The sequence below is a fragment of the Stegodyphus dumicola genome, chromosome 2 (assembly GCF_044657685.1).
Source record: "Stegodyphus dumicola isolate Sdum_Otavi_A_Nest chromosome 2, ASM4465768v1".
In the NCBI taxonomy this organism is placed as follows: Eukaryota; Metazoa; Arthropoda; class Arachnida; order Araneae; family Eresidae; genus Stegodyphus; species Stegodyphus dumicola.
Genome location: NC_140769.1, coordinates 247735649 through 247751112, shown reverse-complemented (window position 1 = coordinate 247751112; position 15464 = coordinate 247735649). Strand labels below are relative to the sequence as shown.

At 33.4% G+C, this 15464-nt stretch overlaps 1 protein-coding gene across 1 annotated transcript in view; it reads right to left on the bottom strand.

Annotated features, from left to right (window-relative positions):
* Positions 1 to 15464, bottom strand: part of LOC118187530 (equilibrative nucleobase transporter 1-like) — a 321014-nt gene that overhangs the window by 110922 nt on the left and 194628 nt on the right. The gene's annotated exons all lie outside the window — the stretch shown is intronic.

Genomic DNA, 15464 nt, shown 5'->3' with positions numbered 1-15464 from the left:
GCGTCAAGTGCAGACGAAGCAATGGACGTCTTGCGGACAGACCACTCTGCTGTAAACGGCGTCGAGTGGCACGCGCAGACACTGGGTGATGCGTTACAGACTGAATGTGCTGTGCTATGGTTCGTGATGTGACTGAGTGATCCGTCACTGCCATGCGCACAATGTTCCTGTCATCACTTGAAGTAGTGCACTGAGGTGGATGCGATCGAACACGTCGTTCCGTCGTACCCGTCTGCATCCAACGGTCACATATCCGCATTACAGTTGTTTGGTTTCGTCCAACACGAATATCGATTTCCCTGAAACATAATCCACACTCTCGGTATGCCACTATCCTTCCTCTGTCGAACTCGGATACTTGATCAAACGATGATCACTGCTTACTACGAGGCATAATTGATCGTTTTTTGAAAAAACTACAGGAAAAACACTATTGCCGAACTTGAAATCGTCGAAAACTCGAAGATTTAAATAGCACAGCGCGCGCAATGTGCGTCTGCGCTGAAATTCTAATCATTTGCATATCTCACCTCTGCTAATGCATGTTGTAAATTTCATGTTTTTTGCATGCTTCCTTCAGGGTGTTGCATTTACGGTGGCCAGCAGTGTATTTTGTGATTTTGCTGCTCAATCAAATTTTATATAGCGTAAGCGCCAAGAACATGATATTTAAGAAAACACGTAAACTCACAAAACGTTAATAATGAAAAGGCAAGACAAGTTTTGTAAAGCTATCTTAGTAAAAATGCTGAATATTGATATGATGGACTTAAAAAAGGCTGAGAAAACAGAAAAATATATGTCAATATTTAACGTTCCATTGGGAATTCTAAACGTATGCTGCTATACTGCTTTTAAAAGTTTTGTAATTAACCCAAAGGGCGTTAGTCCAGAAGGCTATTTATTACGTTTGGGCATTTTGCATCGAAAACTTTAAAAGTCTGAATCACTTTTCAAATTGTTGCCACCAAATATAATTGCCTTGTATTACATTTAAAGAAATTAAATAATGAAGAATCTGCAAAAATGTATGTATGTTTCTCGCATTGTGATTAAATAACGGTACTTAGAGCCATCACATTTTGAATAACGTACGTCTCCACCCTAATATGGGAATCTAGAAGACCAAATTTGGAATTTGTTTTATTATCAGTTTCATATTCTGTAAAGCATTTATGTGTTTTTGATTAAGAAATTAAACGATTTTAAAACGAACAATTACAAAACTGTACGGAAAAAAAAATTATCTCCAGTGCGCGAGACTGAGTATCAGAAATTCTAAAGATATGCTCTTTTTAAACTATTTTGCGATATTACTGTTGCACTGTATCTTATGGTTTAAGTGCGACGAACATGATATTTAATAAATAAAGGTAACACAGAAAACGTTAAAAAAGGGCGTAATGTAAAATTTCTTTTTTTCAAAATTTTTTCCTTTTGTCATTCTGCACTATAAGACAAAAAATCTGCTAAAACAAGAATTATTTCGCCTTATGTTTCGGCGGTAACGTTTCGTCAACAATATGCGTCTAGCATTTCTGTTCCGGAGAAGAAGTAAAGACAAAAAAGAGCAGTTCTCAATCAACTAGAATCATATTTAAAAGAATTTATGGGCAGCGATTTGTAAGACGAAACAAAATGTTCATTTTATTTTAATTCAAGCGCCTAGGCTGGTCAGCCTGTGCGGCATGGCTCGCTGCTATCTGATTGGTTGTTGAAATGAGGAGTCAATGTTGCAGGAGAGTGATGCTAAGAAAGCTGATTACTTGAGTAGGGGAGAAAGGCAGTGAGTTTTTTTAGAGTTATACGGTAAATGGAAACGCTATTGTTTTGTGCTATTGTTTGGATTCGTAATGGATTGAATGCACAGAAAACTGATAATAGCTTGATAAAATTTATTTTTTCCAAAAGAAACACTTTACAGTTCTGAAACTTTCCGTTCTTCTCAATATAGCAGAGCACTATCAGTAGCTACCCCTTCAAACTACTAATAACGTTAAACACAACGCAATGCTAATCGCATCCAAAGAGAGAAGCATGCGCGTAGATCCTTCAGTACTCCGAAGTCAGCTCTGAACTGAAAAACTGAGAAATGATGCTCTCTTCCGTCTTATATTGTTTTATCCGCCCGCCGAGAAATCTCTAGTACCTTCCAAATTACTGGAAGGCATATACGGTTAAAGTTACATATCAGGATAAAGTTACATTATAAGGTATTTTTCCCTCCTTCTTAGCATGCCTTCGTGGTGTGGTGGTCTGCACGCTAAGCGCGTATTCCAGAGGTCCGTGGTTCAATTCCAGGCGAAGGCGTTGCTCATTTTTCTTCTTGCCTGCTTTCAAAAACACCTAATATCTCTAAAACAAATATAGATCAAATACAGTTATTCAGTTACAAAGCCAATAATGGTTATAAATGGACGGAACCAAAATGTTGCCAAGTTTAGCGACTTTTGATGGTTCTTCGCCAAATTCGGCAACAAAATTTAGTCACCAAAACTATTGCCAGTTTGGCGATATCTCGCGAACTTAGAGAAGTAGCCATTTATCTCAATGTTAAATAGACTTGTCAGGGTAATCTTATTTTTTCGGCAGAACTTCCCCTTTTCTCAAAGCCGTTTATGTTAATTTTAAATAGTCCTAACTATACTGTGCAATTAAAGATGGTCTTAATGTTGGAATATTGTTCATACAGCTGAAATTTCTTTAAAGTTCAACATTATTAATAGCGATACTCTCCGTAACGATTTTAGCTTTCTTTACATCAATATGAATTTCGGTACTCATGAAAAGAAAAATTAGTATCAGATAATTGAGTACATGTATGATCATCTAAGCATGAGAAACGCATGCAAAATGTATACTTTTGGAAAAGCAAACAGAAAGAACAAGAGGCTCATAAATTAGAGACAGATATGAGAAACGGGTTAATAGTAATTTTGCTATTGTTTTCCGTATAAAGTAAAAGCTCAGTAAGATATTAAAAAGGTTTGAACCAGAGATACCTAAATAACAATAGGAATATCTCCTATTGCAAATATATTCCAAAGCAGTTATCTAATGCTGTTCTTGTATTAACCATAAAATAAAATACTTTTAGAGTCTTGGAATAGTGCACGCATGACCTTTTTACTTCTTTGTACGAAGTGAAAAGGAAGTATTGTAATCGCGAAAAGTTTCAGGCATCATATTTTAACGAAAATATCCATTTTGACCGCTTTCGAATGCAATTTAACGATGTTTTTGCGTGATATCTGTACGTAAGGACAGAATAAAAGACTCTTTTCCTTCAAAAGAATTATAAAACTGCTTTAAAATGAATTCTGAAGACAATTTTTCGTGGCGTCTGTACGGACGTATGTACGTACGTGCGTACGAACGTATCTCGCATAACTCAAAAACGAGTAGCCTCAGAACGTTGAAATTTTGTATATAGGACTGCTATAACATGTAGATGTGCACCTCGTATTTTGGTTGGAATCGGCCGCGCCAAACGTATATAAATATATTTATATATATATCCACTCTGTCACCCGGCTGAGTGATCTCAGTTTCTTTACTTTTACATGTTTGTAAATTGTACCTTTTTTGCTTTAAAATGATAGAATTAAGTTGCTGTTATGTTTCGGTTAAGGTTTTTATGCCTTTAGTAAATCTGTATGCAATATGTTTAGAATTATCAACAATTTTAAAGTTGTTTAAGTGACGCTAAGCCTAATAATATTTTTGATGGCGGCCATTACTTGTTTAATTTGAAACAGCAGAGTAGTGGATTTGTTGCCAATCTAGAGAAACGTAGCTTCGCAACAACAAAGATAACGCCTTCATTTATTATTGCGAATTAAATCATGCTTAATCCTTTCTGGAATTTTTTCGAGGAAATAAGTGTTTAAGATTTACTTCGTAATTTTTAATACAGATATTTTGAGTTTTTATGTATTTTTGCCTTGTCGCGAAGAGAGAACTGAATTAATTGAATGAGAAATACTCAATCGTCTGTGAAAAACTGTTTCTTTTTTGTTTTGTTAGCTTAATTTCTTTTATACATCATTCTAGCTTTATTATAGTATTTGAATAGAACATGTGGCAACGATTAGATAATTCTATTCTTTAAATGATATGAATTTTGTGCATTATGAGTTATAATATGAACGAAATATAATACTGTTAAGTGAACCTAGCGCCAGTGTGTTTCGCTATGGTAAACAAATAGAGTGAAATTTAAAGAATGCATTTATTGATTTAAATGAATGCATTTATTCTATAAATTTGTGGTTTATGCGCTGTCGGCGAAGTAGATTTAATTCAATCAAATGAGTTTAAATGAAATGCAAGAAAAATGCGTGTAATTTAATATTCCGTACCAGGAAGTCATGTGGTGTACACATCAGATTTTTTTTTTGTTTTGCATTGGAATCAATAAAAGTAATATGTTTTCTTTTAATACTTGAAAGAGAAATTATTCCAATTAAAATAATAAAGGTAACAATAATATATACATTACTGGAATAAATTGGAACTAATCTTAATATTATTTACAAAATTTAATCTACATTCTTACAAAGCAATTCAATAGTATGAAATTTTAACAAATCATAATGATATAAATTATAGATTATGTCTGCTCATTGCTGCAGTATTTTAATGATTTATGTTGCACTGTTTGAAGTCGATCGAATATGTATGCCAGCTTTAATAGACAGCGCCATTAAAATTTATAGCCTTGCTTTTGTATTGAAAAAAAGCTTAAATCATAGGGTACAGTGTTATAAGGAAAATATTTTACTTTTGCTTCTAATAATAATCTTATAATGATCGGATATCAAAGTACAATTGTTTCCTCAAAAGAAAGCGACCTGATCTCAAAGACAGTTGCCCTTGCTAGTTGATTAATTTGGCATTGAGGAAAATTGGTAAATAGTGATGAATTCAGAAGATATAGTTTTTATTATTTGCAAAAGGTACCTCAGTAGCGTAAAGAAAGACTTTGTTAGTTGTATTCGCCTTTTAGTTTCTTCAATAATATTGCATAATATTTTGAAATAATCATTTGTAACACTAGTTAGTATGTGTATTTGCTGCATTTCAGGAAATATCAAGTGAATACTGCTGTCTCGGAAAATAAAAATTAATTTTAATACCATTTTAAATAATTTTAATAAAATTACAATAGCTTATATAATAAAATTATATAATCCATACATAGTATGTATGTATGGATATATGTATGTGAAACACATACATATATTTATAAATAAACTTACATTCTGATATTTCAGATTACAACCCAAAATTTAGTGAATATTAAGAAAATACATTGTTACGAATTTTGTATTTAGATAGATAATTTTAGTAGAATTATGATTAAAATTAATGTATTTCCCGTGCAATGTAGCGGGTGAATTTTAAGAAACAGCTATTCCGTAAAAGTAAGAATAAAGGGTCACGTACATTTCACATTGAGTAAATGGATATCTCGGTAATTTGTTTTGAAACTGAATAAATGTAATTAACCACTGTGTTAGCTGCAACCGTAATTCTATCCTCATATTGCTTTCCAGTAGTTTCCAAAAGCAGAAAGTACGAGAACTATCTCGCAACCGGTTTAAAACTATAAAAGGTCGAAGAGAGAGCGTCTAAGTGAAGTTTCTTAGTGACTGTTGTTGCGAGTTGTTTAGTTCCGTGTGAACTGAGATATTGGATTTAGCTTTCTCTTTAGATGCGCTTTGTATTGCATTGTATGTAACGTTTTTAGTAGTTTGACGTATAACTATTGATTTTACTCCGTGATATTATGACCACTTGTATGAATATCTCTGAGAAACATTCTGGAGTTCTGATATATTTCTGCTGATAAGAATAAATCTCATTAAAGTATTATCGGACTTGAGCATTCAATCTACACTCAAGTCCATAAATTGCGGATAATGCTCTGGCAAATAAAGGTTCAGAAACAAACAAAACAAACGTGATTTATTCATAAAACCCATTTATTAATCAAAAGCTAAAGAACAAAAATGATGGTGTATGTGTGATACCATTCATAAAAACTACGATGTTTTCTCCCGGAAGCAATTACAAAAGATATCTCCTTTACAAAAACTTAACATTACGTGATTGCTATGATGGTTAATATATTGTATGTCTCCCAGATAATTCCGTACAACGCCTAGGCATGCTAAGTATCAAACTATCGAGCTGTTCTTGAGGAAGATTATTCCACTCAGCAAGGAATGCTCTTCGAAGTTTCGGTACATATGTAGCAGGTGCTTGACGGGCTGTAATTCGTAATAAATAAAGCATGTCCCACACATGCTGTATCAAATTAAAGTCAGGTGAGAGTGTTAGCCCTTCTATACGGGTGGTATCCTCAGATTGAATGCATTCCTTTACACTGTTTGCAAGGTGACGACGGGCGTTGTCATCCATAAATAGAAGTTCTGCTCTCATGGCACCCTGAACAAACGTACATGTTGTTCCAGAATGATGTTTCGATAAATTTGGCCTGACATGGTTCAGATCTGAACATGCAGATTTGTTCTGGAGACCAGTATAATTGCACCTCAAATAAGCACTACTGCACTACCGCAGCGGTATCGTTCATTGATGTTGTCTTGATGATAGCGGGCACATGGCGATCTCCATACGAAAGTCCGACGTTAATCAGACTGCAAGCTAAACCTGGACGCGTCGAAAAACATCACACAAGCCCACTATGACGATGTTCACAATGCATGTTCTCCACTTCAGGCTAACCGCTGGAGATGGTGAGTTACCGTGAGTGGATTACATCTTAAAGGATTGCGAGCATATATACCAATCTGTCCCAAACGTTTATGTCTTGAAACTGTCGTACCCGTGGCTGAAGATAGCTGACGAGACAGGTCTGATGCTGTGCTCCGTTTGCTTCTGTTGGCAGTTACTGCCAAATACCGATCGTCACTTGGCGTTGTAACTCGGGGGGGGGCGACCTGTACTGCAATGTCTACTGACATTTCCATTATTTGGGAATGGCTGAGAAAGTCTACAGATGACATTTTGGGCTGCTCCAAGTTCCTCGGATATATTCATCTGAGTACGCCCACATTTCAGGTAGACTATAATTCTACCATGCAAATTCATCCACATTCGTTCTCTGTGTCATAACTATTTGGCTGTGGCACTGAGCTGTTTATAGAACTCTTGCGAACAATTTTACTTCTTTGCTACCATTCCTTGTATACACTTCTTCTGATGGCTTCCTGTAATTTGCATGTTATTTTTGAAGAAGTGTACGATAATTCTACAGGTGAAATATTTGCTTTAGAGTCCGACTTCCGTGTGGTTCTCAATTATCCTTAATTTATGGACATGAGCGTATTACGAACTCGTACGTACGAAACAATATCCTTACTTCTTTCTGAAAAAACGGAGTGTTTTCTTTTTTTAGGTTAGATCATCGGAAATGATGTGGTATGCTGTCTACCGCTTTAGTTTTAATCATCTCATTTCCCCGCCATTTCATCGTACATTCGAATTTGTAAATAGCGTTTTAGTGACCACATTTGAGAATTTAATAACTAAAAGTAGATCTCATACTGCATTATATCCGAAACATCTATCTATCCAAAATTTCTAGAGCATTATGTCATATTGAGCTACTATGTACATATCATTCATTCCCTTTGACAAGTGTTGCCACCGAGTGAAACATCATGTACTTAATGCATCTTCCACAACCTTCGCATATAATCCGTTCTTAGAGTGTTGCCATTTGGAAAGACATAAGATATTTAATTTTTTAGGAGAATTTAATCATTCTGCATTTGTTCAACCTCCTGAAGAAATTAAAAACAACGAATCCATTTCTTAACAGTTTATATATTTATTTTATTTTTAATAATATATATAATTGACTAAACTAAAGTACATAGAGTGCTGTAATGAGTAGAAGATATTTTTTGACATGTATTTGCATTACGTAACTGATAAAGAAACTTTTTACCTTTTCCTTTACATTCTAGGACCAGAGATGTTATTACCCTCGAAACTCACCTTTTACTCCTATCACTTTTGTATCCGAAATTTTAACTCTATTAAAATTATTATCGCAATGCATTATTTAAAAAAAAATCTGAAAAGTCTTCAGATCACGCCCAAACGGGCGTTTTTTCCATTTACGGATACATATACATTTCGAGAGCATCTGGGCTAATTCAGCATTGTGCTAAAATATTTAAAAAGAGGATATCTTCTTAATTTGCGATAGACAATCTCTCGCGTTGGAAATAAAAGTGTTTTATTCCCAAGAGTGTTGCCACTGCTCGCTTTGAAATCGTTGAGTTGTTTAATCAATTCGTTATAGTTTTACATAGAAAAATAGACAATAAAACAAATTCTAAATTCGGGCTTCCGGGTGCACATGTTCGGATGGAGGACTATATTACTCAGAATTTGATGAATCTAGGTACGGTTGTTTTTTCAGAATGCGAAAACATGCATACATCCATGTAAATTCTTCATTACTTAGTTTCTTTAAAAATAATACAGAGCGATAATATTTGGTGGCAACAATTTGAAAATGATTCGGATATTTAAAGTGATTCGATGCAAACTGATGCTGTTTCGAGACTAATTGCTAATAATGAAGAATTTTTATATAAAATAGGTATGTTCCTTGCATTATGGAAAAGGACGGCACGTAGATCCATGGAATTTTTTATACACATAGTCCTTCACCCGAACATGGGCACCTCGAAGTCTGATATTTTTTTCAAACTATTTGAAATTTGATAATTTGAAAAAATATCAGATTATTAATATAAATATCAAATCTCAATTTATTATATAAATATCAAATATTATTAAATCAATGTTATTAATATAAATATCAAATTTCAAACTATTTGAAATTTTATATTTTTTTATGATGGAAAAATATTTGCAAGTATGTATACCTGTACGTAAGCTAACTAAACAATTAAAGTGGACCTTTTTAGGGTGATTTTACTTCTTGATATATATTACTACGCGAAAAACAGAAATTATAATTCTAACTTTACTAACATGCATATCAACAGGAAACTGTACTTAAGTTTTTATAAAAACGATATCATTGCTGTCATTTAATATGCTTGGCTCTCAAACGCATACCACCTATAGTGTATAGTTAGAAGAATCAGGAAGAAATTTTATAGATAAACGTAATATGTTTTTAGATAACCGTATGCTGTTAGGAATATATTAGCATTTATAATATACACCAGGGCTACTCAACCATGAGGGGGAATTCCTCCCCCCCCAGGTGGAGTTTAATATGCGGTCAACCTTTTGTTTCCCTTTTAAGTATTTAGTTTTAGTTTATGAATAGAAAAAGCTACATTTATTCAAGTTTTGTTATTTATGATTCTATACTTCTTCTTGTTTAATTTATGAAACTAATTAAAACATAATCTTAATTTGAATAACTATGTATGTGTTTTTCAAGTTTTGGAAAAGGAGCAGAAACGATCGTCTAGCTGCGTTAAAAGCGGTACATGGGGCAAAAAAGGGTTGAAAACCACTAGTGTACACTATTTTCATCAAAAAGTGTCAAAACATAATTAGGGGAAACATATTTTTAAATGTCTATATCTCATTTTGTTTAAAGCTCGTAAGGAATATGTTGTTAATATTTAAGGGAAAATTAATTAAACATTGACATGTACGTTGTTTATCGACTTGATTCCGCCCTGATACATATAAAATGTAAATCATAAAATCTGAATGAAATTTTCAGGTGATGTCCTTTAAAATTTATTTAAAATGTTTTAATTAGTTTCATAGAATTAGAATGATATTCGAATGCTTATAAAACTAATTAAAGTTAGTTTCATAATTCATATACTGAATTCATAGCTTAGTAGTTCTTAAATTCCATGGCAGAGTACCGGATCATTAACCTGAATAATCATTATATTATTCAAAAAATGAAAAAAATGAATACAACTGTTAAAATTTCTTACAGCACTTTTCTGTATCAATCCAATTAAAAGTCTTTAAACTACATTTTTAGCCCAAAGAGCTAATAATTAAGGGCTAATAATTTCGTTTTGGCATTTTGCGTCGAAAACTTTAAATATCTGCTTCACTTTTCTAATTGTTGCCACCAAATATTATCGCCCTTTGTTATATGTATGTTTCTCGCATTGTGACAAAACAACGGTGCCTAGAGCCATCAAATTTTGAGTAACGAACGTTTCCACCCGAATATGGGCATCTGGAATCCCAAATTTGGAATATGGAATTTATTTTATTATCTATTTCATATTTTGTTACACTTTAAACGAATTTTTGATTAACAAACTCCACGATTCCAAAAACATTTTTATCTTCAGCGCGCGAGACTGTGTACCGGAAGTTCTAAAGATACGCTTATTTAAAAATCATTTTGCGATATTGCTGTTAAATTGAATTCTATGGTTTAAGTGCGAACTGCATGAAATTTAAGAAATAAAGGTAACACACAAAACGTTAAAAAAGCGCCCTTTCGGGTGTAATGTGAAATCTGAAAGTTTTCAGATTTCTTTTTTAAATTCTAATTTTTTTCTACATTAATCCCATTACGGACTTCTAAACATCTTACGCTATTAAAATATCCATGAAAGTTTCATATCAATAAAAATAGCAATTCTCGCGGTGGAAAGAATAAATTTTCCTCTATTAGTGTTACTAATTATATTTATTCCACGAACAATACATCTGCACAGCCGATATGTGCATAGTGGAAAGCGTGCATCTAACACTCCTTCAACCCATAATAAAATAATATTTATTAAAAGAACGTGAGGGTTATTAAAAAAGATCCATTACTTAAGAAGTAAAGATCTTTTTGTGTCAACTGTGTGCATAAAAGTGATGGGAGAAGGGGAAAAGAAGAAGGAAAGAAAATTTCCTTTCACGTCTTTTGAAATGTATAGCGACTTTGCAGTCTCAGTTTTCTTAACTTTCTACTTTGCCTTACCTCTGTTATAATTCATATTTTAACTTCATCACTAAGGCATTTTAACATTCTAAATAAAGACACTGTATTGCTATGAGAGAAGAGATTGGCCAGTAGCAGGTTTTACAGTAAAAAATATTGATCATGAAAAGCCTGAGCGTTACGCTGAGGAGCTTAAAACGTCGTTCACAAATGTGCATTATTCAGGAATTTCGTAATAATATGTAACGTAATTTAAAATTTAGTCTCCCGATACATTTCCGTTACGTAAACGTTTAAAATGATATCAATCAGTTGTTTTTATCACTTTATTATTATTATTACTTTATAACGTTGCGCGCCTCCAACTTGCACGCAACCAAGAAGTGACTGTGAAAGCTTGTATAAAAGATAGAGCCTTTTGAAGGGTTTAAGTCCCTTTTTATTCAACGTAATAAATTACAATTGCGTCCTCTTGACGCTTACAGACTGTGCCAACTTGGCAGTCAAATAAAAATAATAACCTGAAAAGAAAGTAAAGACAAGATTCTAACTACGAGGCTCTCTAAAATAACTAACTCACCGCGTTTTACAATACCGCTGCTAATTCAGCAGACTTGAAGCTCACTGGAACGATTACCACTAATTCCCGCCAAGCACATAGGCCGCAACGCGGGGTTCTTCAATTCTCGCTAAGTAAGAATATCTCACCGAACTCGTTTCCTTCTATTTAAATCAGAATACTTCCGCTGATAATTTGAATGCTTGCGCGTTCTACTAAAATTTACATATTCTGGCATTGGCAGTTCCAGGGGAAAGTAAGGCTTGACAGGAAAGATAATTTAAACTTAAAATAAATGTTAGTTAAAATAAATATAAACCCTACAACTTTAATATTTAAAAAACTTAGTTTTTTAACGATTTTTAAGAATTTTTAGGCTTTTAACAAAAGATAATAAAATATCTGTCGTGTGCCATCCACGCGACTTCCTTATACGCACTTTTTTGCTGTAACCCATTTAATTTTTATTTCCGCGAATTTCTTTAGGGATATATTTCTCATTCAACCAATTCACTTCTCACTTCGTGGCAAGGAAAAAATACATAAAACTCAAAATTCCTTCATTAAAATTTGTAAAATACAGAAAAACCTAAACACCTAATATGGTTAACAGTAGTTAAAAAAATTTATAATTAAAATTTTAATTGGTAATTTTGTACACCGAAAATGTTACCTTCCTGCTCTTTGATCGAATTACTTGATCAAAGAGCAGGAAGACAGCATTTCCGGTGCACAAAATTAAAAATTAACTTTCTGTCTTACTGGGCAAAATACTCTCAATTTGGTGCACCATATGACTTAATTCACTATTCTACTAAGAGTTTCAAATGTAAACAAATGGCAGCCTCATTAGGCAAACTAACCTTTTAAACTATGGATGATTCTACAACTATTTCATGCAGATTGATTAAAGACATAAAATCCTTAACCGAAGCATAAGAATAACATAACTCAATCACTTTAAAACAAAAACTGCAAAATTTATCAACATGCAAGAATTAAAATAAATGGGCCCACCGAGCCGGGTAACAGATTGGGAATATGTATGAGTTTTGTGCAGCCGATTTCAACGAAAAATCGAGGTGCACAACTATATGTTATAGCAGTCTGATATACACAATTTCATCGCTCTACCGTTATTCGTTTTTGTGTTATGCGAGATACAAACATACGTGCTACAGACGTCACATAGAAAATCTCTTGTAATTCCATATAAAATCCATTTTACAATCATTTTTGGGGGAAAAAAAATCCTGTATTTTGTCCGTACGTACAGATATCGCGAAAGACATGGTTCAAATGGATCCATAGGCGGTCAAATGGATATTTCCGTTGAAATATGATACCCGAAATGTTTCGAGATTACAATACTTCCTTTGCTTCGTGCAAGGAAGTAAAAATGTATAATACTTGTAAAAGGATGCGTTATTAAAGTTTCGGAAATATCAGAATCCATATTTACAATTTTTTCTTTTGCTTCCGACGAAAATTTATCTCTAGGAAAAATGATGCACTGATTTTTGGATGTGATCAGACCTTGGCAGGTCATTTGATTGAGATCTTCTCCTTTCTAAGGTCGCTCGTGGAAGAATTAGGTTTGCATTCATATTTATCACACACGAAAAGAAGGAAAGATTGGAAATCTTCAAGCAGCTGGTTCATTTTGCTGCATATCAAATCCGCAGTAAGACAAAACATCTAGAATTCAACAGCTTTAACCTATCACTCAATAGTAGACTTCTATGTTAAACACGTGTGTGACAAAGAATGTGAGCAACAATATTTTTATTGAAATATATATTTCAAATATAAAAAATACGATGGCTTTGCTTTACGCGAACCTATAATTAACTTTCCACAATTTCAAGATCTTCCCTTTAAACCAATACTTTCGAGAACCTCCTGGCGTGTTATATAACCCGCTAGTTTAAATACCGAGTACGCGCAATGTTTTTGGTCAGACTGCTTCCTACTATCGCTGCTACAAAACTCTGCGCTACTCTTTACATCTTCCCTTTGTTAAAATAGAATAATTGCGACGTCAAAAGCCTAGATTTCATCTTATTTAGTTTGAAAACTATTTGATATGTAGTTTGGAGAACTTCATCTAAAAGAAAAACTGTATGACCAAAGAAAAACCATTTGAACTGTATAAAGATGTGCAATTAAAAGCCAAATCCTTCTGTGTCATCATTTCGCTACATTCCACTCAGCCAAACAACGCCCGGACTTTGATGCCTGGCTTCGTCTTTCCGCAAAATCATTACATATATATATGTAATAAAAGCAAATTTCAAAGAAGTATTGATGTAGGAACACTAAGACATATAAACGTAAAAATACTGATTGCGAATATACTTGATACTTAAAGTAGAATTCGTAATGACTAAGAAACTTGGCAGTCGAGGCGGTTTTATTTCCATGTTTATTTCCAATTGACATTTGCGGCCACAGCTCATTTGGCAGTCAAATCGGGCCCATTGAAGAACATTTACATTTTTCATACTGTTGCGATAGAAAGCGAGCACAGCGAAATTACCTCCAAGCAGCATAGAGAGAGAAACTAAAGAGCGTAGTTGTCCAATATGGAAGCTCACGAAGAAAAAGGTGTTGGTTTGGGTTAGAAAAATTTCAGTTCTCAGAGTTTAGGTTCGCAATGACTACGTCATCAGCGTTATGCAAACTTCGTGGCGCAGATTAATCTAGAAATGATGCAGTCCAGAAATGTTGTTATTATTTTTAGAATGAAGACAGGAGTTAAAAGGCTATGATTAATGATTATTCGGGAATCGAACCACGGACCTCTGGATTACGCGCATAGCATGCAGAGACCACTACACCACGAAGGCACGCTAAGAAGGCGGGAGAAATACCTTATAACATATATGTGATATACCAGCTTCCATCGTAGCTTAAATTATCAGACAATAAGTTTAAAAAACAGGATCCATTTATTATTATTCAGGAGAAATAGCAGTTACAAAATCAGATATCCGGAGTAAATAAAAAGAATTATTAATAACTTTTTGTATGAAGTTTACTGCATCGTGACATTTAAGAAAAAGCCCCGATATTCCTTTGCGACTCCTTTTATAGCCTCTGGAAAGGCGGAGCTTCAAAGAAATGACGTCAGCCTCGTCAGCCAGTCCAGTTAGCTTTAAATATTTCCAGAACATTCTATAACTGTACGTGTAGAAAAGGCGGGAAAAACAACTTGATTACGGGGCTGTGGATTTAATTCCACGTAATTTCAAATAAGAGAACGTCGCCATTAAAAATGAAAAGAACATACAGTTAGAATTTTAAGTGTATTCTTGACTATGGAATTTTATTATTACAAATATATATATTAATATATCAATATTTAAGAGGTCTCGAAGTGAAGAGAACAGTGAACGAGTGAAATTTTCTTTAAAAGAAAGCGAGAAACATAGAATACTTCACTTAAAATTTCATAAAAGGGCTAGAATCAACGATTATTTCAATTTTATTTCTGCTAAAATACGCATTTAAATTCTTCTATTAGACTTTTTTTAGCATTATTTACTCATGTAAATCATCCAGTTTTAAAGTGTGATTTTCGATGCCATTCACATCTGTGTTGTGATTTTAATACATATACTTTTTTATTAACCCTTAATTTTCTTTTTGAAGTTTTCATCTGTATGAACTCCAAATAAAAGTTTACATTTTACCAGCAGTTAAAATAAACTAAAAAAAAAAAGTTTTATACTTCAATTAAAATACTTTAGAACAATAATTATAACTGCGAAGATGTATGTAAACACAAGAATTAAAATATTTAAAAAAAATCAACATATGACAATTACAAATACCCAAATTACTCTGACAAAATACTGCGGAAATAAATATTTGTCTTCTTCCGAAAAGACTTAAAGATTCTTCCAAGATATTTAATTAAATTTAATGGATTAATTCTACACGTAAAACACAATTAAAAAAGAA